Source organism: Helianthus annuus, chromosome 16 (assembly GCF_002127325.2).
Source record: "Helianthus annuus cultivar XRQ/B chromosome 16, HanXRQr2.0-SUNRISE, whole genome shotgun sequence".
Lineage (NCBI taxonomy): Eukaryota > Viridiplantae > Streptophyta > Magnoliopsida > Asterales > Asteraceae > Helianthus > Helianthus annuus.
In genome coordinates, this window is record NC_035448.2 from 168,633,236 (window position 1) to 168,659,617 (window position 26,382).

The window sequence follows — 26,382 nt, forward strand, 5'->3', positions numbered from 1 at the left end:
GGCCGAAGGGTATGGAAGGCGTCACCGTGCCACCCCCCCCCCCGGCGCCACCACCTACACCCTGCAACTTAAACCGGGGCGCCATGGGTTGTCCTCCACCACGGTAACGAGGAAGAAGCTATGTTCAGGTAGGGCCCACATGCATTTCATTCAATAAAATCTTTTTTTTTTATTTTGTTTAATAGGGGGCGTTATCCCACACCCTGCAAGTTAATGAAGGGCACAATAAAGCCCCCTAGCTAACGTGGCGCTGATGTGTCCTAATAAAACATCTAAGGGCTTTATCCCATACCCCATAGCCTAACGAGTGTTCACGAACAACTAAAATCTTCCTATACTAAAAAACAAAAATCTTTTTGTACAAGTGTCACTCTCTGGTGCCTCCTCCCTTTTAATAATAGTATTACATATTAATTTTTATACACAAAATATAATATAATATTAATTAATATAATTAGAGATAAACGTATAAATTCAAATTTAATTAATAATTATCTATAACAAATATAAATGTATCAAATAATATAATAAGTATAATATTATTTAATATAGTTAGAGATCAAACATATAATTTCAAATTTAATTAATAGTAAATTACTTTTTGAGTCCCTATGTTTTTGTGGCTTTAACCACTTGAATCCAAAATCAAAAAGTTTAACGCCCTGAGTCTCTAACCGCTAATTCACACCCCCTTTAAAAAAATCAAAAAACCTTTTGTAAGGTTGAGTTCTCTAAGTTCTCACAACTTGTATAAATTTTCATTTTACCCTAGCCATACATATTTGTTAAGATAAAATATATTATTTAGATATAAACAATAATTACTAACAAAGTATCAAATCACATGTACAGGTACTTATAGTATATAACTTAGAAGACTAAAATTACAAACGGATTATCTAAATAAAGTACCAAATTATCTTTAAAGCGAACACTAAACGGTTTTCAAAAGACATATTTTTTTTTTGCTATTAAGTATATAACATTATATTTACTTAAGTCGTATAATACACGTGTTCAATATTTTCTTCCAATCTTAAATTTATGTTAATATCAATATGTTTTCATCTTAAAAAATGGTCCAACTTTCTAATTTCAATCATATTACGCAACTAAAGACATTATCATCATGCTAAATAAAGACATTATATGATATTATAAAAATTTTAGTTTGAATATTTAAATATCGACAACTAATTAAAAAAGTTGTTGTAGACGCTCAAATTTATAGTTTAAAAACTTTAGTCCTATTTTTTTAAACGTATACTTTATTTTTAGTATGATTTTTTAATATGTAATATTTTCTATACAATGATGATATTTGTATCTTGTCTTTGTCTCATGATCCATATATCTAAAAATAGTATTTATATCAAAGTATTTATTATATCATTAATATACATAGTAGAATTTAATTACAATTCATTTACCATAACCTCATAACTTATAATTATTTTTAAAAATACTTACAATTCTATGAAAATTATTTTTTTTTAATTTTTAGTGTTACTTCTTTTTAAGACATATAATAAAATGGATTGTAGTATTTTAAAAGAAAACTGAAAAATTAGAAAATTATTTTGAATAACGAAAATATAATTGTTCTTTTATTTTACTATTTTATCTAAATAAGTCATTTTATTAATAAGGATTATATACAAGTTTATAATTTACATTTTTTCGTCATTTAATTTAACCCGTGTAATACACGGGATTGTAAGCTAGTCTATTATCTATATTAAAACAAAACACTTTGGTGCCACTTGGCATTATTTTAATCCTCTAATTGCCACCTGGCATTTGCTTAAACCATTACTCTTCTTTTTGAGCGGCAATTTGTTTACAAGAGGCTTCTCAAACACGCATTATTCAAAAACCCTAATTATCATCTTCTTCAATTCTCTGGCGATTTCATACTTCTTCAATTGTCTCAAACACAAAAACTCTAATCCAGGTATCTTTATCATCTTCAACTTGCTTTCACATCTTGAAGTTTTATTCACGATAAATCCATATGAATTCTGGGGTTTCTTCTCACGCTTTGTTCTTCTCCCTCACGCTCTGTTCTTCTTCCACCTATTCAAACCCTAATTCCATAGCGAACTATCACATCTCCTATCTACACTTCACCTTTTCAGTCCATTATAATTTTTTGCGCGATTTGATTAAGATTGCTGCTTCGCGGTGTTCAGGTAAGAGATTTATTGCGACTTGATGAAGATTTCTGCTTCATGGTGTTCTGGTAAGAGATTTATTAATCTGGCTCCATCATTCTTCGTCTTCTCAACCGTCTAATAGGAAGGTCAGTTCCGTCGCTTTTAGGGTTTTTATATTTGAGGTTTTCTTTCCGTAGATTTTAGGGGTTTTAGATTTGAGGTTTTCTTTGCATTTTGATTTATTTGGGTTTTTTTGTACATCAGTTAAATCATTAAATCATTGATACTGTTAGAGTTTTTTATACATCAGTTAAATCGTTGATATTTTATCCTATTAAGGAATTGATTTTAGGGTTTTTACGCTAAAATCATCATCGGCGACTGTCCCCGTGCTAATATCTTCTGATTAACATCCGACCAAAGCATGTGTGTATTTTTTGGTAAGTATTCCTTTGAGCTGCAACGATTGATTTGATTTCTTTAGCATGCTCTTATTTTTTTGTTTTTACGATTAGGTTTGCTGGTGTTATTCGTCATTAGTTGCTGCTCAATTGATGTTCTTCTTAATCTCATTGTGCTTGGTATGTTTGGATTTTTTTTGCTGTTGTTATTATTTTTTATGTATCTTCTGTTTCTGTTTGTTAAAGCAGGTTTGTTGTTGTTTTGGTGACATAGCGATAATTGTTATGGATTCCATCTCTTTTGATATTTGATATAGATTCCATCTCTTTCTCTTTATCTGGTGTTTGTCATCGATAATTTTTGTTTTGATATTTTTTTAAACACATTTAGTTTAAAAGTTTGCGTTGTGGATGCTCATGGTTTGTTTGATATTGCTGGATCTCTTTTGAAAACCCTTTTAATCTATTGATTTGCAGGAGGATCTCATGGTTCGTTTCATGGCAACCTTATAGTGATATGCAGGTCTACACTCTAACTTACAATTTGGTTCAGTTTTCACATCTTATTAGTATGTTTCTTTAATAGTAATTTTTTATTGTATCATCTTGCGTTTTGTAGTTTTAACAATTTGTCCTCGACTATCGAACAACCAGAGCAACAGTATCATTCACAGCCAGTTAAACGTGTTAGATCAAGGAATTCCTCACTAATATGCCCTCTGGGATCGATGTAGCGTATGTTAACTATTTAATTTTAACATGCTTTCATTATATCTATTACTCAACTGTTCATGAATTTAATTTTGCAAGTTTTTGTTTTGTGTAGTGGTGTAGCTTACATTCTTTGTTCAGTTGTTTCTTTCAGGAGGTAAGGTTGCAATGATAGATGTTATGTTTAAACAAGGTAGACGGATTTCATTTATTTATGTTGTTACAGCGTTTGCTTATGTGGAATGTGATAGATATTGGTTCGATGTATTAGATGATTTGGAAAGAAAACCAAGATGATTAGCTAAAGATTAGACTTTCCAACCAACATTTCCAACTTGCAAATTACCCTTTGTGTGATTTTGGTTTTGCAAATTTTTCTGCTGGAATCGCTTTAGAATTTCTCTTGAAAGTGATGGGGATTGTGTCTCTTGGGTTATTCCATCATGATTTGGTAGGGGGAGGGGCTGCAAATTTAGTGGGTTGTGACAACAGTTAGCCATGGTTGTCAAAGAAAAGCATCATCTGTTTGATGACTTGCCAGAGTGATGGAAATGTTGGTAGGAACGATGGGGTGTCATCAATTTTGAACAAATCAGTGGCTTTGGTCAATTTGGATCCTGGAACCGCTCTTTTGGATACCAAAAACTTGGTTATAATGCACATTGCACAACCCGAATGTGAACTTCTGTTTTATTTCTACCGGTTGTATGCCAACTTCTGTTTCGTTTCTACCAGTTTACATTTGGTTTAAAGCATACTCTATGTGTAATTTTCAATTGTATTTTTAGTTATATGAAATTTGTCTCCTTTTTAATAACATTTAGGGTTTTTAGTTTGTTTTGTTGTCGTGCCTAATGTGAAATTGGGGACCAACAGAATGTGAAGGATTCATCACACAATGAGTTTACTGGTGATAGTGTGGTTGAGGTTGTTGTTGCATCTGTGAAAGAAACCACATCAACAATGTGAATATCATCATTTTGGCCACACCAGGTATCTCTCTCTCTCTCTACACACACATATAATACTATTCAATGAATGGAGCTGAACCAAGAATATTAAAATTAAGATCATAGATTGGTCAGCTCTCACTTTCTGTTTCGAATGTAGGATGTAAATATAAATATAAATACACACACACCATGTGCAATTCATCGCATCTTTTCTTGCATCACCAGTCGCCGCTGTGAAATCTGATATGGTGTCATCTTCTGACATTAAAGATATAGTTCACTTATATTCTGGAAATGTTCCACAGGATATGTTGATGTTAAATCTCCTCCTATACTTGGGGTGGTGAGTTCAGAATACCATGATAATGAGGAGAAAACGAAGAAGGATTTTTCAAGGATGGAACCTGTGAATATGAGTCTCTCGACGCTGTAAGTAGTATGGTAGATTTTATCCCCTATAGTAGCTTGATTTGATGGGTTAGCCATTTTGGGGTAAAAAAAATAGTGTTGGTTGGTTCATAAAATGGTAATCATGTGGATTGTGTGCTATTCATGCCTTTGATGTTAAAAAGAATCATTTTAGGCTTGCATCTTGAGTAGTAGTATGGCCAGTTTTTAATTTTCAACACAAGCAATTGGAATTCTTATGTTTGACTGTTTTCTTGATTATTTGATCTTCGGAACTTTGTGGGTAGTTTGTGTATTTAGTGCATAATCTATAATTATATTCCTATATTCCGGCTTCGAACTGTCGATTCCGCCGCAACGTGCGGGTTACCCACTATTCTGTTTTAATGTTGTTAAACGAAAATTCTGATTGTTTAAAATCATTTTAATTTATTCATAAATAGCTGAAGGATGACAAAATGTAGTATGTTTCTCTATATTATATAACTGAAAAATACGATACTAACAGTTGAATTTTTGATTCATGAACCATCTTCAAAACTACCCTGAATTTCGACTAAATCCAGAAGAAGAAGCTGATGGAGAAGGGTGTCAAGAGGAAGTTCACGTGGTTTTTACACGAATGGGCAGGAAATAGAGACGGGCTAAATGCCCGTGAAGCCGATGGTACACTAAAGCCACTAAAGGAATATAATGGTCCTTTGGAGGACAATGGTCACCAGATTGCTCCGGATATCGACCTCCCTGAAGGTTTCATGACTAATGAAACTATAGATTTCTGGGATGCAATTTATGAAGTAAGCGGGAAACCTTTCTGTGATTCAGAGGAGTTAGCTTTAGGTAGTCTTAACAAGAGTAAGTATATGTTAGTGCCAAGTAACTGGGCAGTGGATGAGTGTCCCATAGAGTCTGTAGGTGCAGGCATGCATGTTTATAAGGTTCCTACCCCTACAATGGTTGCGGTCTACGCTCTAGCTAAAGAACAAGCAAAGGATCTCAAGTTTTCAGATGATGATCAGATCAAATGGGCTCTTCTAAGGTTAGAGGCGTTTAAATCGGGATGGTTTTCGCCCCAGAAATATACCATGTTATACCATGTTCAAACCAGCACCAAATGGTAGTGTGAAGATTATGCTTGATGATGCGGAAAAGATTAGTGATCTGATTAAACACGCTCACGCGTTATGTTTTTTCCTACCATTCATGACTGAGTATCATTTCAGAGCATTTGGAGCTTTGTATAACCAGACTACTTCGGCTGATTAGTTGACTAAAGCCCAAGATCTTGCGGCTGCAGCATCGTTATCAGAATGTCTCACATACATGGATCACAATGTTCTCCATGGAAAGTTTTAGCTTGGATAGGTGTCAAGAGACCTATGCAATTCCTACACAACACCATTGCCATAACAAGAGTACCAAACCCATTCCGGATTAGAGCATTTTCAGCACCAGTTGGTCAGGCGGTTATCTCAACTTCGATTGAAGTAATCAATTCGATCAAAGCTGCAGGCTGGTGGGATAATATCAAACAGAAAGTCTACTGCCACACCACCACTTGCAACCACAGGAGCCCGTCTTCGCTTCGCTGGTTTCCGTTTAAGGTATGCTTCGGGATTTTTTAATATATATTTGATAAATAGATTGTATGATTTTTAAAACGAACCCAAAATTTTTATCTACAACTTATATTCAAAATGCTTTGATCAACATTCTTTATATGATTTTTTTTTGTTGGTGCACTTGTGTCTGTACTTTGTCTGTATTCGGTCTGTATGTAAACGATGTTTCCAAATCAGTCTGTAAGTTGACCAAGTCAACTATCCTCCTAGTTTGACTTGGACAACATGATGTTTATCTGAATCGAAGGATAGCCTCGAAGGATACGCATCATCCTTCGAGGTGCTCGAAAGATATGGTTCGACCATGGTTCGACCATTAGGCATCGAAGGATGATCCTTCGATGTCCATGCTGATCTTTCGGACACATTGTCATCGACAGATGATCCTTCGGACCATCTGTCGAATCCTTCGGACAGATCTGTTATGTATGGGTATAAATACCCATGCAGTGTGTTAGTGTTAGACAGATGCACATTTGGAGAGTTAGAGAAACTCTGCTGGAAAACACACACACACACACTTTAGAGAGTTTGCAAACAGATTGTAAACCTTGTGCTTGTAACCGTAAACCTTCATACGTATTAATACAGTGGTGTTAATCGGTGAACTTTGTGTGTTCTTGTGTTTGTTCTTGCTTCATCCCGGTTTGCCTAATAGCTTGGATTCCGCACTCGCTAGTGGGTTAGTATAACAAGGTTTAGGTTTGTTCTCGATCCTCCGAGAAAAGGGACCTACAAGTGGTATCAGAGCCTCGCTCTTTACCTTGTTTAAAACCGGTTTGTTCAAGTTCTTGGTGTGTTTGGACACTTGGTTTAGCACCCGTTTTTGGTAGTTTTCTGCATAAAAACGCATACTAAACCTATCGGGAGTGTTCGGGGTCGGTTTGGGTAACATAAAAATCGTTTTTGTGAAACCTTGATTTTTCCGGCTATATCTCCGGTGTGTTTCCGGTGACCAGTTCTTGAAGATAAGGTTGCTTATTTTGGCAAAAATTTTTGAAAGTCAATTGTTTGGTGAAAAGTTGTTGCAGAACCATCCTTTCTGCCGAAAGTTGGTACATCAACACATCACCTTTTTCACCAACCCGTCGTACTTTGTGTCAGTGTGTCAGAGCTGTCGAAAGATATCCTTCGACATCGAAAGATATCCTTCGACATCTTTCGTTCAAAGGCAGCTCGAAAGATAAGCATCCTTCGAGTAGTCTTTCGAAGTCTAAGGGTTATCCTTCGTAGTTGGAATCTTTTCGAAAGTTGGTTGTCCGAAAGATAAGGATACATCTCGAAAGATAAGGATCTTTCATTGTGAATCCTTCGAGATCAGTATTCGAAAGATATAAATCTTTCGAACATTGAATCTTTCGTGATAATCAGTCGAAAGATAAGGATCTTTCATTGAGAATCTTTCGAAGACTATTGCTCGAAACTCAACAGTAATCTTTCGATCACTGTTGATCCTTCGAACAAGTCTTGATCTTTCGATCAGATTGTATCTTTCAATTGTTGTCTGTTTGTTGTTAACAGTTTGTGGTGTGTAGGTTATTTGTTAATTTTTGATCACAATGAGTTGCACAAGTCCTTGGGATTGGAGTACGGATCCACAACCAGATCTGAAACAGATGTCGATGGCTGAATATATGACGAGTGCCATTCCAAAACAACAACAATCAATAAGTTCGTGTCAATGGGCTTTGGTATCCAATCAAAGTCAAAGTCTTCAGAATCTTCTGATTAGTGAGAGTGAAACAGGCAGTAACAATCGTCCACCAAAGCTGAACCACATGAACGATTTTCCGTCATGGAAAGGCCGCTTTCACACATATGTTCAAGGACAAAGCACCGACCTTTGGATGTGTTTTGTCAATGCATTCAATGAAAGTCTTGAAAGTAGAGCATCCACTTCAGAAGGTTACGCCAATATGCTTGAAAATGACAAGAAGGCTTATGAATTGGAGAAAAAGGCATATGCCATACTTACTCAAGCACTCAACAAAGACATCTACCATCAGTTTTCATATTGCAAGACCACGAAAGCATTGTGGGATGCCTTAGTTGCTAGAGGAGAAGGCAATGCAGCTGCTCGAAAGTCTAGGCATGATTTGTTGAAGAAAGAATTTGAATCTTTTCAGTTTTTGGAAAACGAGACTCTGAATGATATGACCACACGTTTCTATCATTTGATTAGTGAAATGTGTGCTTATGGGGTGGCAGCTACTCAACAAGACATGGTGAACAGGTTTGCTGACGCCCTACCCCCAAAATGGAGTTCGTTTATTGAGCTGTTGAAGCATACTAAAGCTCTAGATGAGATTAACATCTATGAGTTCATTCAGAAGCTGGAACATAAAAATGATGAAGAAATTAGGAAAGCAAGGCGTGCTCCAGCTCCTCAAAATACAGAAATGTATTTGCCTGGTTTTGGTCCTTCAGCTAGTTCTGTTCAGCAACCGAAGCTTCAAACTGCTTTTGTGTCCAATACGAGTTCCTTTCCATTTCCTCAATCAACAGCTGCTCCACCACAACCTCAATTCGATCCGAGGTCTTACATTCCTGTTCCAACACAGCCACAACCACAACCTCAACAACAACAACAGCAAGCTCACTATACAAGCAATCCTCAACCTCAATCCCAAAGTCATCACACAATCCGAGTCGACAACTCAAATCTTTCACACCTTAGTATTGAAGTTGCTAAGGAACATATGGAAATTATCAACACCATGGTCAGTGCTTACTGTGGTTTGGTAGCTGGTCAGCTTGGAAACATCAACATGACCAATGAAGATTATGATCAGATCGACAAGGAAGAAATGGAGTTGATGGATATTAAATGGGCTTTTGCTAGTGCGGTTAGAAGGGCAAAAGATTTCATGGCGAGAACTGGAAGAACTTCGTTGGAAGGAAAGAAAAACACGAAGTATGGGTTTGATATTAATGCCGTCACGTGCTTTAATTGTGGCGAGAAAGGGCACTTTAAACGTGAGTGCACTCGACCAACAAAACACGGCAATCACAACCCGTTCAGAAACCAGACTAATGCGAATGCCCAACAAGAAAACCGTGAACGGAGGATGGTGGCAGTGAATAACAATCAGGGACAGCCTGGAGCTACCAATCACAATCGGGCTTTGGCTGTTCAAGCTGATGAAGGATGTGACTGGTCAGTGCAGTTTGGTGAAGGTGATCAAGGAAGTGGAACTGCATTGTATGCTAAAGTCATCGAGCAGGTTCATAAAGAAGAATCTTCTGGGAGCGATGACAGTTCTGGTTATTCGGGCAGTTCGGATGAAGAAGGCTCTGTTTCTGGGGATAATCACTCAGAGCCTGATGTGAATGAAGAAGGAGATGATGATATACAGGAGCTACTGAATGAAGCTGATGAGCTTAAATGTCAGAAATCAATTCTGATTAGGAAGGCTGCTGATACATCAATGGAAATGGAAAAGCTATTCTCTGAAGATGGAGCTTTTTCTTTTCAAACTGCCTTTATGGCAAATGGTTCAGCCTCTACTAGTCAGGTAACTTCTGAACCTCCTGCTCCTAGTATTTGTAAATCATGTGCAGAGATGAAGCTTGAATCAGAAAAGCTTCATAGTCATAATCAGAATTTGGTTATTGAACTGTCAAAATGCCAAGAGGCAAACATGGCTTTAACCCGGAATGAAAAAGAATTTAAATCTGTAATAGAAACATTAAAGAAAAATGTGTCCGAGGTTAACAAAGTAGTTTACCACAAACAAGTAAGTATAAATGAGTACATTAACCTTGTGGAAGAAACTAAGAAGCAATTAGCCATTGCCCAATGCAAGCATGATGCGATCAAACAGAAATTGGATAGTTATTCTAACTCCCGATTTGTGCTTGATCACATCATAGACGTTCAACAACTGAAAGGTAACGTGAAAGGTGTAGGGTATAAGGCGTGTCCACCCCCTTTGATGGACAACTATACCAAGATGCCCGATGAAGAGGAAATGCCTCGGTATGAACCCAGTGTGCCTTTGAACTTTGAGGAATTTTCTACTGGCCTAGGGTTCAAATCGGACAGTTCTTCAAACACAGCCCCTAAGGAACAAGAAACTTCACCATCCATGAAACAAAGTCCTCCAATTATCGAGGACTATGAGACATCGGATGATGAATCAGATGTGGCTGTAAGTGATCAGGATAAATCACTTGGCAAGATGAAAGGAGTAGATATTCCACGAGAGAATCACATCCTTTGTGATCCTGATACTCCTGAGGTTCCATCTGTTAAAGAGCAAGTGATTGATCCTGTCAAGGTTGAAAAGAAGGCGGTGTCTACTGTTAAAAGCAGTAATGTGTTGTATACCTTGGTTGGAGATAGTAAAATCTATTCAGATCACGTTTTTCCAATTAAAAATGTAAATAAATCTTTGATTGATAAAGTCTTTGAAGACAATACAAACAAATTTTTGGGAAAAACTCTACCAGGAATTGTGGTAACACAATGTGATCCAATTCCTAAATCTGAAATTAGAAAACAGTTTAGGAATCAGAAATCTTCAACCACTCTACAACCTAGTGCTTCTAAAGGTAAACAACCAATCAATCGAGCTCAAAAGCCTGAAACAACAAGAGCTCGAGTTCAAAAGAAAGAAAAGGATGTCAAGTTTGTGTCATCCAAGGGTACTGATAAGATTGAAACTTTTGAAAACAAATCTAATACAGATTTTGTAAAACAAGTCACAATCTTAAAACGAAACAGTGATAACAATTACACTCAACACACAAACGGGTGTGATGAAAAGGCTAGTACCTCTGGGTCCACGACCTCAACATCTGGTAGTCGATCAGGTTCTCCTAAGTCTGTTGAAAGGAGAACTTGTTTCAAATGTGGAGAAATTGGGCACATTATCAGAAATTGCCCAAATGCTCCAAAGAAGAAAATGGTTGAAAAAGCTTCACCTGAAACAGTTCACCCTCAACGTCGGTCAGTTTCACCTAAACAAGATAAACGAACTGTAAAAGAACAAGAAACTAAACAACGACGTAAGAACATAAAAACTGTTGAAAAAGCTTTAAAATCTGAAGTTAAAACAGTTCAGAAGGAACCAAGTGTGTCACAACCTGTTAAACCAGAATCTTCAAAAACTGGTAGGCACAGACAAACTTGGTTACCTAAGTCGGGTGACAATTCAGGGGGAGCAGTTGTTCTTGAAAACCATCAAGAGATAGAGCTTACGTATCGTGATGCCAAGGGACGACCCAAGACCACTAAGGCTTGGGTCCCCATTCTCAACTGATGTGTTTAATTGACATGTGCAGGATGTTCTAGGAGGAACTATTAATAGTCATTGGATTGTTGATAGTGGAGCATCCAGGCACATGACTGGCGACTTACGGCTCCTGTATGACGTGAGAAATATTAGAGGAGGGTATGTTGCTTTTGCGGGTGATAAAGGTGGGTACATCACTGGAGAAGGAAGTATCTCCAATGGTATCGTGTGCTTTGATAAGATCAATTATGTGAAGCAAATTGATCACAATCTTCTCAGTGTGTCGCAAATCTGCGATAAAAAGTTCTCAGTGATTTTTGATGATGCTGGCTGTTATGTGCTGAAGCCTGGATTCAAAATTCCACAAGAATGGGTTCTCTTATCGGCTCCGAGAGTTAATGATCTTTATATTCTCGATATGAGCCAAGCGATTACTACATCTGCACAAGTTACTTGTTTTGTCTCAAAAGCCACAGAAAAGGAGTCTATATCTTGGCACAGAAGAATGGGACACATTCACTTGAGAAAAATGAACCATTTGGTGAAAAATAATCTTGTGAATGGTGTGCCTGTAAGAAGTTTTCATCTACAAGATATCTGTGTCTCTTGCCAAAAGGGGAAGCAAACGAAGAAGTCTCACCCTTTGAAGAAAATCAACACTGTCAGCATGCCTCTCGAACGTCTTCATATGGACCTTTTTGGACCTATGAAGCACAAGACAACGTTTGGTGATGCTTATTGTTTAGTAGTTACTGATGACTACTCTAGATTTTCTTGGGTATCTTTTATGGCACACAAAAGTGAAACTCCTGGCATCCTCAAGGATCTTCTTACAATGTTGGAGAATCTCTATACGTTGAAAGTGAAAAGGATCCGAAGCGACAATGGAACTGAATTCAAGAATCAAGTTATGGATGAGTTTTGTACTTCTAAAGGCATTCTTCATGAGTACAGTTCTCGTTATACTCCACAACAAAATGGTGTCGCTGAGAGGAAGAATCGAACTATTATTGAAACTGCAAGAACAATGTTAGTAGAGTCGGAACTCCCTATTCAATTCTGGGGAGAGGCTGTATCGGCTGCTTGCTACACGTTGAACAGAGTTCTTACAGTTAAGAGACATGGCAAGACTTGCTTCGAACTCCTTCAGAGAAGGAAACCGGATCTTTCTTACCTTGAACCGTTTGGTGCTCCTTGTACTATGATTGAACCGGATGGAAAGTTTGGTGCACGAGCTATCGAGGGTTTCTTCCTTGGATATGCAACTCCGAATTTTCGTGTTTGGAATCTAGCTACCAAAAAGATTGAGCTATGGAGTGAAGTTAGGGTTCAAAGGTACACGAGTCCTGTTAGGGCTCCGGGTGATCCGTGGATGTTCGATTATGATGGGCTATTTGACTCCTTCAATCTGCCAACCTTTGACGAAGAATCAGCAGCGGCTCGAATGTTGTTGGAAAGTGACAACGCTGCTGTCTCGCCATTGGTTAGACCTATTGTTGTTGACCCTCAAGCTTCTACGTCAGTCAACAATATGGTTCAAAATGAGGTTTATGAAGATGCTGCTGATTATAATGACTCTTCTGAAGATGATGAATATCATGATGCAGCCGAAGGATCTTCAGCTCCAGCTGCTCCTGTTCAAGGTGCCTCTGGGGATACACCTCATACGCAGAATATAGATACTGCTGAAGGGAATGCATCCACTTCTAACCACATTCCTGGTGTGGAGTTGGTTGTTGATCTTAATCTGAACAATTTGGGTATCAATGCACGTGTGCCAGATAATCCTGAAATGCGGATTCACGATACCCATCCCCAGCAGAATATCATAGGAGATGTCCATCGCGGGGTGCAGACGCGTAATCAGCTGAGAAACAACCGGAATGCTGGTTTGTATTCAGCTATAAGAGAATCTGGTCAACAAAATGACTGGTCCTTCGCGTGTTATGTGTCACAAGAAGAACCAAAGTCGTGGAAAGAAGCATTGAAAGACAGTGCTTGGGTTGAGGCCATGCAGGAAGAATTACAGCAATTTCACAAGCTGGGTGTTTGGAAGCTTGTTGAAAAGCCTGAGAATTATAAGAAGATTGGCACTCGATGGGTCTTCAAATGCAAGAAAGACGACCGTGGAGTGGTCATTCGAAACAAAGCTCGTTTAGTCGTTCAAGGTTTTCGTCAGATAGAGGGTATCGACTACAACGAAGTCTATGCACCAGTTGCACGTCTGGAAGCTATTCGGATCTTTCTGGCTTATGCCTCATTCAAAGGATTCAAAGTTTACCAGATGGACGTCAAAAGTGCATTTTTACATGGTGTGGTTGAAGAAGAGGTATATGTCGAACAGCCTCCAGGTTTTGAAGATCCTGTTCATCCCGATCGGGTTTGGTTGCTCAACAAAGCTCTATATGGTCTTCATCAAGCGCCACGAGCTTGGTATGCAACCTTATCTACATATCTGTTGGAGAACGGTTTTCGAAGAGGTCTTATCGATTGTACTCTCTTCATCAAAGAACAAGATGGAGATCTTCTTCTGGTACAGGTATATGTTGATGATATTATTTTTGGTTCTACTAATGATGTTTTGTGCAGGAATTTCGAGCGCATCATGCAGGATAAGTTCGAGATGAGTGCTATGGGGGAAATGAATTTCTTTTTGGGCCTACAAGTGCAACAAACGGAGTCTGGGATATTCATCCATCAGACTAAATATGTTGGAGACATCTTGAGCCGGTTCCAGATGTCCGATGCAACGCCCATTGGTACCCCATTGCCAACTAATCATGGAATTACTCCTGACTTGAAGGGTGAACCTGTTAGCCCTTCATACTATCGCGCGATGATCGGATCCCTTATGTACCTCACAGCATCAAGGCCAGATATAATGTACCCAACATGCCTGCTTGCCAGATATCAAGTCAACCCGAAGGCCTCACATCTTGCAGCTGTCAAAAGGATTTTTCGTTATTTGAAGGCTTATCCAGACACCGGTCTGTGGTATCCTAGGGATAATAACTTTGACTTGGTCGCATTCAGTGATTCTGATTTTGGCGGATGTAAAATCGACGGCAAATCCACAACGGCTGGATGTCAGTTTTTAGGAAATCGCCTAGTCACCTGGCAGTGCAAGAAGCAGACGTGTGTCGCTACATCAACATGCGAAGCTGAATACATTGCTGCCTCAAGTTGTTGTTCACAAGTTCTTTGGATCCAACAACAATTGCGGGACTACGGTTTTGAATTCCTAACTACTCCTATATACGTTGATAATTCTGCTGCTTTAGATATCACTAAAAATCCTGTGCAGCATTCAAAGACCAAACACATCGAAATCAAATATCACTTCATACGTGATTGCTTTGAGAAAAGGCTAATCGATGTTGTTAAGGTCCACACCGATGACCAACGTGCCGACTTATTTACCAAAGCTTTTGACAAATCTAGATTTGATTTCTTATTATTGGTAAACGGCATTAAGGTCAAGCAAGAGTAAACCAACATCGGAAAATCATTTTTGTAAATATCTTTGTGTGTTTTTAAATTTGTCTTAGTTTGTTGATTTTAGGGGGAGTAAATCCAAAAATCGGAAAATACAAAAACATCGAAAAATTTCAAAAACACAAAAACAATAGAAAAACAAAAATGAGTTTCCTGGCGAGCAAAAGAGAAAATGATAGTACATCAGTGGTCTATCTAAACCTCTTTAAACCTTAAATGAAAAGCGATAAGCAGCTCTATATAAGATGTATCGGTAGGCTCACAATCATTTTAAAGTGTGCAGGGTGATATAAATCTTAATCGACTGAAGACCAGGTGGGAACCATTCATTGGCATATGGTCTTAGTACCGAAATTTCGTTTGATAGATTGCCGAGGTTCTGAGATATTCGGTCTTTATGCTGCTTATCATCTGGGTATCATGGTTGTATCTTTTACCGAAAAATAACGGGGACGCAAGTCTAGATCTTCCATGATACTATACATACGTGCACATATTGCATACTGCATTCGACCTCAATAAGTGATAAACAATCACATGTCCAAATCAAATAAGTGATAAAATATCACATTTATCCGGGTGTCAAGTTCGTCTCTCTGCTGTACGGAAGTACTGACCTGTTCACGGACTTGCACCTGTGCCCTCATGCATACGAAAATCAAGTTCCTCATCAATAAGTGATTATATCACAAAGGACTTGTTTTCAAATCAAAATAAGTGAGTATCTCACAATTTATACGGTCAAACAGATGATAATCGGTATACTCACCGGTAAGATGAACTCTCGTGCATACCTTGATACGGGAATGTGTCGTGATGTGGATGAACACCGGTTGGTAAGTATAAATCATACCTTAACGTATCCCCTCGCCATGATTACATCTGATAAGTTGAGCTTAAGTGGACAACAATACCGATAATTGTTATAGGATGCTTATCTTAATGTTAACTAACTGAACAACAAGAGTGTTTTGGCATGACCGTACACTGATATGATTCTCTTACCCTCGAAACTCGCAAAAAGAATGTTTGTATATATTTATTTACTGTTTAACTTTTATTTGTTTTCTTTTTTAAACAGTTTCGTCGTTTGGTGCATATCAGCACGACATTAGCGGTGATGTCGTTTGATAACACTCAAAGGATTTTAAATTGTTGTCGTTTACTTTCAAAAATACCAAAAAGATTTTAGGTGTGTTTTAATATAAACTTTATAAAAGCCAAAAAGATTTTATTTCTACTTTATTTTCGATCGTACGATGTTGGAGCTCAAGTCTTCGTTGCCTGAAACCTGAACGAAAACCAAACTGACTAAATCTTCATAAACGGTCGAAATTTGCATGTTTTGAAAGTTAGAATTTAAAATTTGAAAAATTTATTAAACTTTCAAACTGTCGGACGGTGCTTGATTGTGACATGGTCATTCGTGTGTCATTTGCTTATACTATGTTCCAAGCAGTTGTTCTCATTACGCGTTTAGATTTCTTGCATGTGCAGATTCTAAAGGCTAGGAGAACATGGTCGATGACAAGCTTTGGAATGAAGACACGACGAGAAGGCACTCAAAAGATGAAGATGATCGAGTTGCCGCTGGCTATCATCAACACCACAAGGATCTCACTTCATAAAGTTAAAGTATTTCACGAGCATAACTCAAGGGGGAGCTTATGTTAAGGGGGAGTTTGTTAACACACTGCCTACATGATACGGGTAGTTTGTTGATACACTCTCTGCTTTCAAGACGTGAAGACTTTGAAGATCCTCCGACCATGAAGACTTGAAAGGACATCAGAGTTTTGGAAACTCGAAGACCAAAGACTGTCGAAGTTCGAGACAAGTCTACATCTATAGAAGATAAAGACAAGATAAAGACAAAGCTACAGCCAAGGGGGAGTTTGTTGGTGCACTTGTGTCTGTACTTTGTCTGTATTCGGTCTGTATGTAAACGATGTTTCCAAATCAGTCTGTAAGTTGACCAAGTCAACTATCCTCCTAGTTTGACTTGGACAACATGATGTTTATCTGAATCGAAGGATAGCCTCGAAGGATACGCATCATCCTTCGAGGTGCTCGAAAGATATGGTTCGACCATGGTTCGACCATTAGGCATCGAAGGATGATCCTTCGATGTCCATGCTGATCTTTCGGACACATTGTCATCGACAGATGATCCTTCGGACCATCTGTCGAATCCTTCGGACAGATCTGTTATGTATGGGTATAAATACCCATGCAGTGTGTTAGTGTTAGACAGATGCACATTTGGAGAGTTAGAGAAACTCTGCTGGAAAACACACACACACACACACTTTAGAGAGTTTGCAAACAGATTGTAAACCTTGTGCTTGTAACCGTAAACCTTCATACGTATTAATACAGTGGTGTTAATCGGTGAACTTTGTGTGTTCTTGTGTTTGTTCTTGCTTCATCCCGGTTTGCCTAATAGCTTGGATTCCGCACTCGCTAGTGGGTTAGTATAACAAGGTTTAGGTTTGTTCTCGATCCTCCGAGAAAAGGGACCTACATTTTTACTGTTAGGATTCCGACAGATGATCTCCGGTCGACGATGGTGAAAGCACCTCTTTTTCAGTAAAAGAGTTTGAGGTTCTCCATTGCAGGTTCTTGAACAAAGTTAGATTCTCCTCTCTTGCTCCATCAGGTTTTTGACATTCATTCTCTCAATTTTGTTATAGGTTGTGGAGGTTATTGGTGTTTTTAGGGTTCTTATGTGTGTATTTAATTCAGGCATATATCTCAGATTCTTGAAATAGTATATATTTAACAAACTTCGTTTCTCTTTAGGGTTCAAATATCTTTTTTTTAATCTTCATTGCTGAGTTGTGTAAACAAATTCTTCTAATGTTTAGGCAGTACATTGTGAGAGGAGGTAGAGATTTGTTTCACTTTGTTGCCTGATGCATTTAAATGCTTTAAGTAGGTTTGTGATTACCCGACCTGAAAATTTTAACGTTTGGTTACGAGAAATTTGGCCACCGAAAAAGGTGAACCCATAGGAAAAAAATTGTGGATCCGCCACAGGCTACATTTGTCACTTGTGAAATGAGCATCTATTGTTTTGTAAATAGACTACGGTATTAGAGGGCATTGTTTGAGTATTGACTTTAATTTCTCTATGACTATAATTTAAACATGTAGTATTTATTTCTTTGTAATTTAACTTTATCATAGCTTGGGTGAGGTTCTGTTATTTTAACCATAAAACTTTAAATTTGGTTCTTGGCGTTTACTAAAGTCACCATTCTTCATTTAATTTAACAGAGAGTGAAGACGGAGCAAGAAAAAGCATTACGGGAGCGCCTCAGAAGACATGAAGACGGTCATGAAGAAGAATCCCGTTAGTTCTCGTGTTTGGTCAAGTGGTGATAAGGAATGGCGAGAGGGAACATGAAGACACTCATGAAGAAGAATCACGTTAGTTAGATTGTGAATCGACCCATGAAATCGATGAAAAAGACCGTGAACGGTAGCCGGGAACAGTACTGAATATTGCGATAAGGGTTTGGGCTTACTCCACCCGGTAAACCTCACTAATGTCACTCATTGTGTTGATCCACCCGGTACCACTTAAGACGTCTTTTTGGAAGAGGTTGTATGAGTAGAAAGCGATATACCCGTGACACTCATTTTTATTTCCAAACATATATACCCGCGGCAAAGTGTAAATATAATTCACACATTTTTTATTTTTTTTTCGAACATTATTCGTTGTTTAAATTATAATTACAGTTGTGTTTAACAAATTTTAAATATCTGAATCTGTGAGGATTCATTGGTGATAACCTATCTATTATAAAGAAAAATAAAGACGACGTTTTTTGTTCGGCCTATTTGATTCTAATACCCTAAGTTGGCTTTAACTATGCCTATGACTACTAACTGTATAATATATGTGTGTGTGTAGATTTACGAAACTCTAATTTGTATCGTTGAGAAGCCATTGGTGACCCTCTTGGAGGTTGTAGTATCACGCCACATGGTTATTCTATACTGTTGAAAAAGGTCAGCATCAAATAATCTGGGAACGTATTCCCAGTTTTACATAAATAGCATGCTCTTAATGTTACGTGATTTAGAAGAGTGAAATGTTGCCTTTGAAGTAAAACAAAATAACTTTATGGAACATATATATTTAACGGTATGTTTGGTGTGTTGTGTAGCTTATGAAGTTTAGTGGGGGAAAGATCATCATGGCATTAGATGATGTGGCAGCTGATGTAGCGTCCGAGTTAGCTTTTTTGATGATGTGGCATCTAGCTTGGCTTTTTGATGATGTGGTAGCTAACGTTGCACTGGTTTGGTGACATGGCAGTTGATGTCAGCAAATTAGGTTAGTTTGGGAGTGCTATCGGCTAATAAGTTAAAAGTTGAGAGTGGTGTGGTACAAATCGAAAGTTGAGAGTGTTATTGACCAATTGATGAAAGTTCATGTTATTTAAATCCAATATTTCTTTTAAAAATGTATATACAATTGTGTTTGATAAAATTTATATGGTCCAACAGTACGTTCACTTATAATTCGCTATCCATTATCTTCCATAAACACAATATTACACAAATTTGCATCATCATGTATCTCGAGATATTACATTATTTGTCTCATTGTAGTTTACTAATTTATTATTACTTGAACGGTTATTTAATTCAAACGATTACTTCAATAAATTAAAGTTATTCATTTGTGTTTTAGTCCACCCGCGAACCTCGCGGGTTCTTAAACTAGTTAGTTAACAAACGAAAACAAACACAAATTCTATTCGACATTTGTTCCGCATTTTCTTAATAAACAAACACCAACTTCTAAATATGAATATCCACCCATGAGACTGCTTCTCCTGCCACCCTATTCGTATCTTCAGGTACCGTATTCGATTCTTGTTCCAACAGTTTTTTGTGTAATCACAGCAATTGGAAGCTAAGAGAGATGATAAATGCAGCAAAAGATAACTTCTTAAGTAACATATAATTTCTTGTAAGTTCCTTTTCCTAAATTGCGGCTTCGATTGGTTTCTTTTCCCAAAGATAATTTCTCCAAAAACCCTAGATTCCCATTTGAGGTATTTTAGGATCCCTTTAAATGTATTGGTTACTATAGGCTGTTTCAGAAACTAAATTGAGTTGATATCATTGTCGATTTGGATTGTTTGGGTCTGTTTGGTTTATCTCAATCAATCTGTTTATTATGAACTTTGAATTATCTGCTGTTAATAGGAGGAAAAGAACTGTAGTTTGAAACTATATGTTAGTGTGGTCACATAGACCTTTTCTCTTCCCTTACATACTTGAGCCTTTTACCTCACCTCGATGGCGATAGAAATAAAACTGCAGTTACCAGAATGCCCAAACTCTTAACACATTCTATCTTTGAAGCTATGTAGTGATATATCGGTTATTGGTCCCTTGCCGAGACATCGGGGCAGAATATCGGTACCGATAATATGGGCGATATTGACCGATATATAACCGTATATCACCTATTTTCCCAATATGAGTATCTTTCTTCTTAGTTCTACCATTCATCTTTCTTCTTATTGTTGCTATTAGTGTTTTAAGTCTTAATTGTTAGTTGTTAGTGTTTTATGTCTTAGTTAGTTCCTACTTGCTACAATTGTTAGTGTTTTGCAAGTTGCAAAAGGTTAACTTGTTGATGAATGATGATAGGAGAGTGTACCTAATTATTAGTGTTAAATTGCTATATATAAAAATTTAGCATGATATTAGAATTACTGATATCCCACCGCGATAACCGATATTTCAAATATCTGACCGATATCTGATATTCTACCGCATTAATTACTTAGCTTTGAAGGACCTAAGCACCGTGTAACCATTGCATTTGACGGTTGACACTATCAGATTAATATAAAATAGCTAACTTTATTAACTAGTGTTTTGAGTTTATCTAGTTTTGTCCGGTTTCTTAATTTATCTTGTTTTTTTAGCCTTGTATATTTTATAAAAGAAGTTGTTACCTCGCAATGTAAACATACAGTTTTCTTTCAATTTCACGTGCTATGATAGGCATTTTCATGTAAGTCTGAGATTCATATTTTCTTATTCATCCTTAGGCTGTCGTCAGTGTATCATCCATGGTCAGGAAAACTACTGTTTTGTCTTCTTCATTTTGTTTTTCTTATTCAATTTTTATATATTCCATTTTTATCCTTGCGAACTTGTTTGATTAATTCTCATTGACATATATGGTCCTAGGAAACAATCACTACTAGCCAAACTCATTCTGTGCCTTTCATCAACTCTTGGCATCTGAACCATATGTTAGTTGGAGTCTTGGAGATACACATCACCGTCGCGTCTCTCTCCAGTGCCCGCACTGCCTTGCTTGTAAGATGATTCCAAACAAACTTTACACATCACTGCCACCTACGACCTTCACAGCAGCCAAAAATTAGCCGGATCGTTCCCAATTTAGATTCTTGTTTCACCTTTAATTACTATGATTCCAGATTGTTTCTATCCTCGTCATATTTGTTATTGATATACCAAAAAGGCACCTGTCTCATGAAGTTTAAGGGTCTGTTCCTGCCATGCATCAACTATCAAGTCTACAAAGGCCATCAAAATTGGGAAATTTAATATCTGTTATGTCTTGAACCAACTTTGACATGTCATCAATCTTGGTAAATTCAAGGTAGAAACTTTTCATGATTCCTGGTGCGTCGGTGTATCAATGTTCAATAGGATGAGAATGTAAACTCTCTCGAAATCCATATATTTGAAGGTGGAACAAGAACTTGTTATGGATAAAGTCCAACAAATTTTTGGGTGACCGCCTCTGTGTAGGTCCCTCGGAGGATGAGGTTCAACCTTAACCTTGTTATACTAACACACTAGCAAGTGCGGAATCCAAGTTAGTGTACAAACCGAGTTGAAACAAGCACAAACACAACACACAAAGTTCACCGATTAACACCACTTGTATTAATGCGAGTGAAAGGTTCGGTTACAAGCTCAATGTTTACAAATCAGTTTTGCAAACTCTCTCGTATGTATGTGTGTTTACAGAAGTGTCTCTCCTTTTCTGCCTTATCTCTCGTGACTAACTGAAATGAACACACTACATGGGTATATATATACCCAACACTGGTTGCATTGTCGAAGGATCAAACAGTCTGATCGAAACATCATCTATCGATCAGACAGTCTTCGAAGGATTCATACATACCTCGAAGGATGGCATATCCTTCGAGGTCCATCTGCATCCCTCGAACGGTATCTTTCGAGCTCATCGAAGGATATACACAATCCTTCGATGACACATCCTTTGACACAAAGCATTATACAACCATATTCTAACTGTTTGTCCAAGTCAAACCGGAGGATGGTTGACTTGGTCAAACTTACATGACTAACAAAGACATCGTTTACATCGTGACCGAATACAGACAAAGTACAGACACAGGTGCACCAACAAACTCCCCCTTGGCTGTAGCTTTGTCTCGATCTTAATCATCTTTGATCTTCGTGTCTTCAAGACTCTGATGTCATTTTAAGTCTTCAATGTCGGAGGATCTTCAAAGTCTTCACGTCTTGAAAGCAGAAAGTGTATCAACAAACTACTCGTATCACGTAGGAAGTGTGTTGACAAACTCCCCCTTAACATAAGCTCCCCCTTGAGTTATGCTCGTGAATGACTTGATCTTCAATGCTTGAGATCCTTGTGGTGTTGATGATGGTCAGCGGCAACTCGATCATCTTCATCTTTTGAGTGCCTTCACGTCGTGTCTTCATTCCGAAGCTTGTCATCGACTATGTTCTCCTTGCCTTTAGGATCTGCACATGCAAGAAATCTAAACGCGTAATGAGAACAACTGCTTGGAATATAGTTAGCATAAACAAATGACACACGTATGACCATGTCACAATCAAACACCGTCCGACAGTTTGAAAGTTTAATAAATTTGTCAGTTTTAGTTTCCAACTTTCAAAACTTGCAAATTTCGACCGTTTATGAAGATTTAGTCAATTCGGTTTTCAGTCAGGTTTCAGGTAACGAAGACTTGAGTTCCAACATCGTACGATCGAAAATAAATTAGAAATAAAATCTTTTTGGCTTTTATAAAGTTTATATTAAAGCACACCTAAAATCTTTTTGGTATTTTTAATATTTCAAATGTAAAGACTGAAAGCAGTAAATAAATATATACAGACATTCTTTTTGCGAGTTTCGAGGGTAAGAGAATCATATCAGTGTACGGTCATGCCAAAACGCTCTTGTTGTTCAATTAGTTAACATTAAGATAAGCATCCTATAACAATTATCGGTATTGTTGTCCACTTAAGCTCAACTTATCAGATGTAATCATGGCGAGGGGATACGTTAAGGTATGATTTATACTTACCAACCGGTGTTCATCCACATCACCACACATTCCCGTATCAAGGTATGCACGAGGGTTCATCTTACCGGTGAGTATACCGATTATCATCTGTTTGACCGTATATGATGTGAGATTCTCACTTATTTTGATTGAAAACAAGCCCTATGTGATATAATCATTTATTTATGAGGAACTTGATTTTCGTATGCATGAGGGCACAGGAGCAAGTCCGTGAACAGGTCAGTACTTTCGTACAGCAGAGAGACGAACTTGACTCCCGGATAAATGTGATATTTTATCACTTATTTGTTTGGACATGTGATTGTTTATCACTTATTGAGGTCGAATGCAGTATGAGATATGTACACGTATGTATAGTATCATGGAAGATCTAGACTTGCGTCCCCGTTATTTTTCGGTAAAAGATACAACCATGATACCCAGATGATAAGCAGCATAAAGACTGAATATCTCAGAACCTCGGCAATCTCTCAAACGAAATTTCGGTACTAAGACCATATGCCAATGAATATGGTTCCCACCTGGTCTTCAGTCGATTTAAGTTTATATCACCCTGCACACTTTAAAATGATTGTGAGCCTACCAATACATCTTATATAGAGTTGCTTATCGTTTTTCATTTAAGGTTTAAAGAGGTTTGGATAGACCACTGATGTACTATCATTTTCTCTTTTGCTCGCTAGGAAACTCATTTTTGCTTTTCTATTGTTTTTGTGTTTTTGAAATTTTTTCGATGTTTTTGGATTTTCAGATTTTTGGATTTACTCCCCCTAAAATCAATAAACTAAGACAAAAATAAAACACAAAGATATTTACAAAAATGATTTTCCGATGTTGGTTTTACTCTTGCTTGACCTTAATGCCTTTTACCAATAATAAAAAGTCAAATCTTGATTTGTCAAATGCTTTGGTAAATAGGTCGGCACGTTGGTCATCGGTGTGGACCTTAACAACATCGATTAGCCTTTTCTCAAAGCAATCACGTATGAAGTGATATTTGATTTCGATGTGTTTGGTCTTTGAGTGCTGCACAGGATTTCTAGTGATCTGTAATGCAGCAGAATTTTCAACGTAAATAGGAGTAGTTAGGAATTCAAAACCGTAGTCGCGTAATTGTTGTTGGATCCAAAGAACTTGGGAGCAACAACTTGAGGCAGCAATGTATTCAGCTTCGCATGTTGATGTAGCGACGCACGTCTGCTTCTTGCACTGCCATGTGACTAGGCGATTTCCTAAAAACTGACATCCAGCCGTTGTGGATTTGCCGTCGATTTTGCATCCGCCAAAATCAGAATCATTGAAAGCGACCAATTCAAAGTTATTATCCCTAGGGTACCATAGACCGGTGTCAGGGTAACCCTTCAAATAACGAAAAATCCTTTTTACAGCTGCAAGATGTGAGGCCTTCGGGTTGACTTGATATCTGGCAAGCAGGCACGTTGGGTACATTATGTCTGGCCTTGATGCTGTGAGGTACATAAGAGATCCGATCATGGCGCGATAGTATGAGGGGCTAACAGCTTCACCCTTCAAGTCTGGAGTAATTCCGTGATTTGTCGGCAATGGGGTACCAATGGGCGTTGCATCAGACATCTGGAACCGGCTCAAGATGTCACCAACATATTTAGTCTGATGGATGAATATCCCAGACTCAGTTTGTTGCACTTGTAGGCCCAAGAAGAAGGTCATTTCCCCCATAGCACTCATCTCGAATTTATCCTGCATAATGCGCTCGAAATTCCTACACAAGACATCATTAGTAGAACCAAAAATAATATCATCAATATATACCTGTACCAGAAGAAGATCTCCATCTTGTTCTTTGATGAAAAGAGTACAGTCGATAAGACCTCTGCGAAAACCGTTCTCCAGCAGATAGTTAGATAAGGTTGCATACCAAGCTCGCGGTGCTTGATGTAGACCATAGAGAGCTTTGTTGAGCAACCAAACCCGATCGGGATGGATAGGATCTTCAAAACCTGGAGGCTGTTCGACATATACCTCTTCTTCAACCACACCATGTAAGAATGCACTTTTGACGTCCATCTGGTAAACCTTGAATCCTTTGAATGAGGCATAAGCCAGAAAGATCCGAATAGCTTCCAGACGTGCAACAGGTGCATAGACTTCGTTGTAGTCGATCCCTTCTATCTGACGAAAACCTTGAACGACTAAACGAGCTTTGTTCCGGATAACAACTCCGCAGTCATCCTTTTTGCATTTGAAAACCCAACGGATACCAATCTTCTTGTATCCAGCAGGTTTCTCTACGAGTTTCCAGACACCAAGCTTCTGGAATTGTTGCAGCTCTTCCTGCATTGCTTCAACCCAAGAGTTATCTTTCATGGCTTCTTTCCAAGTTCTTGGTTCTTCCTGTGAGACATAACACGCGAAAGACCAATCATTTTGTTGCCCGGATTCTCGAATAGCTGCATACAGGCCTGCATTGTTGTTGTTTCGCAACATGTTTCTTGTTTGAATGCCACTTTGCACATTTCCAATGATGTTTTGTTGAGGATGGGTATTATGAATCCTTGTTTCTGGATTATCTGGAACAGGAATATTTATACCCAGGTTGTTGAGATTGAGATCAACAACTAAATCAATGCCCGGAATTGACGAAGAGGATGATGCAGTTGCTTCAGCTGTTCTATGGGTATCCACTGGAGGGGTACCCTCTGAAGTACCATGAACTGCTGTATTTGGAGCTTCTTGATCTGCATCTAGAAATTCATCATCCTCTGAAGATTCGTTCGATTCAGCAGCATCGTGAAAATCCTCATTGTCGAGAGTATTATTGTTCACCGAAGATGGTTCTTGATTGACAAGAATTGGACGAACCACCGGTGAAACTGTTGCATTGTCACTCTCGAAAAACATCCTTGCCGCAGCACTTTCTTCAACGGCTTCAACATTGATCGAATTGAAAAAGTCATCGTACTCAAACATCCAAGGCTGACCCGGACATTTGACTGGCAAACTGTGCCTTTGTACTCTGACCTCAGACCATTCTTCGACCCT

At 38.0% G+C, this 26,382-nt stretch overlaps 2 long non-coding RNA genes across 2 annotated transcripts; both read left to right on the forward strand.

Annotated features, from left to right (window-relative positions):
* The first annotated feature begins 2,189 nt into the window (after nt 1-2,189).
* On the forward strand, nt 2,190-2,742 carry LOC110918724. Its single transcript, XR_002581527.2, has 3 exons — nt 2,190-2,302; nt 2,509-2,596; nt 2,672-2,742. It is a non-coding gene; the product is annotated as an uncharacterized LOC110918724 (long non-coding RNA).
* A 481-nt stretch (nt 2,743-3,223) lies between these two features.
* Nucleotides 3,224-4,256, forward strand: LOC118487945. Its single transcript, XR_004882926.1, has 3 exons — nt 3,224-3,292; nt 3,384-3,461; nt 4,145-4,256. It is a non-coding gene; the product is annotated as an uncharacterized LOC118487945 (long non-coding RNA).
* Nucleotides 4,257-26,382: the final 22,126 nt, after the last annotated feature.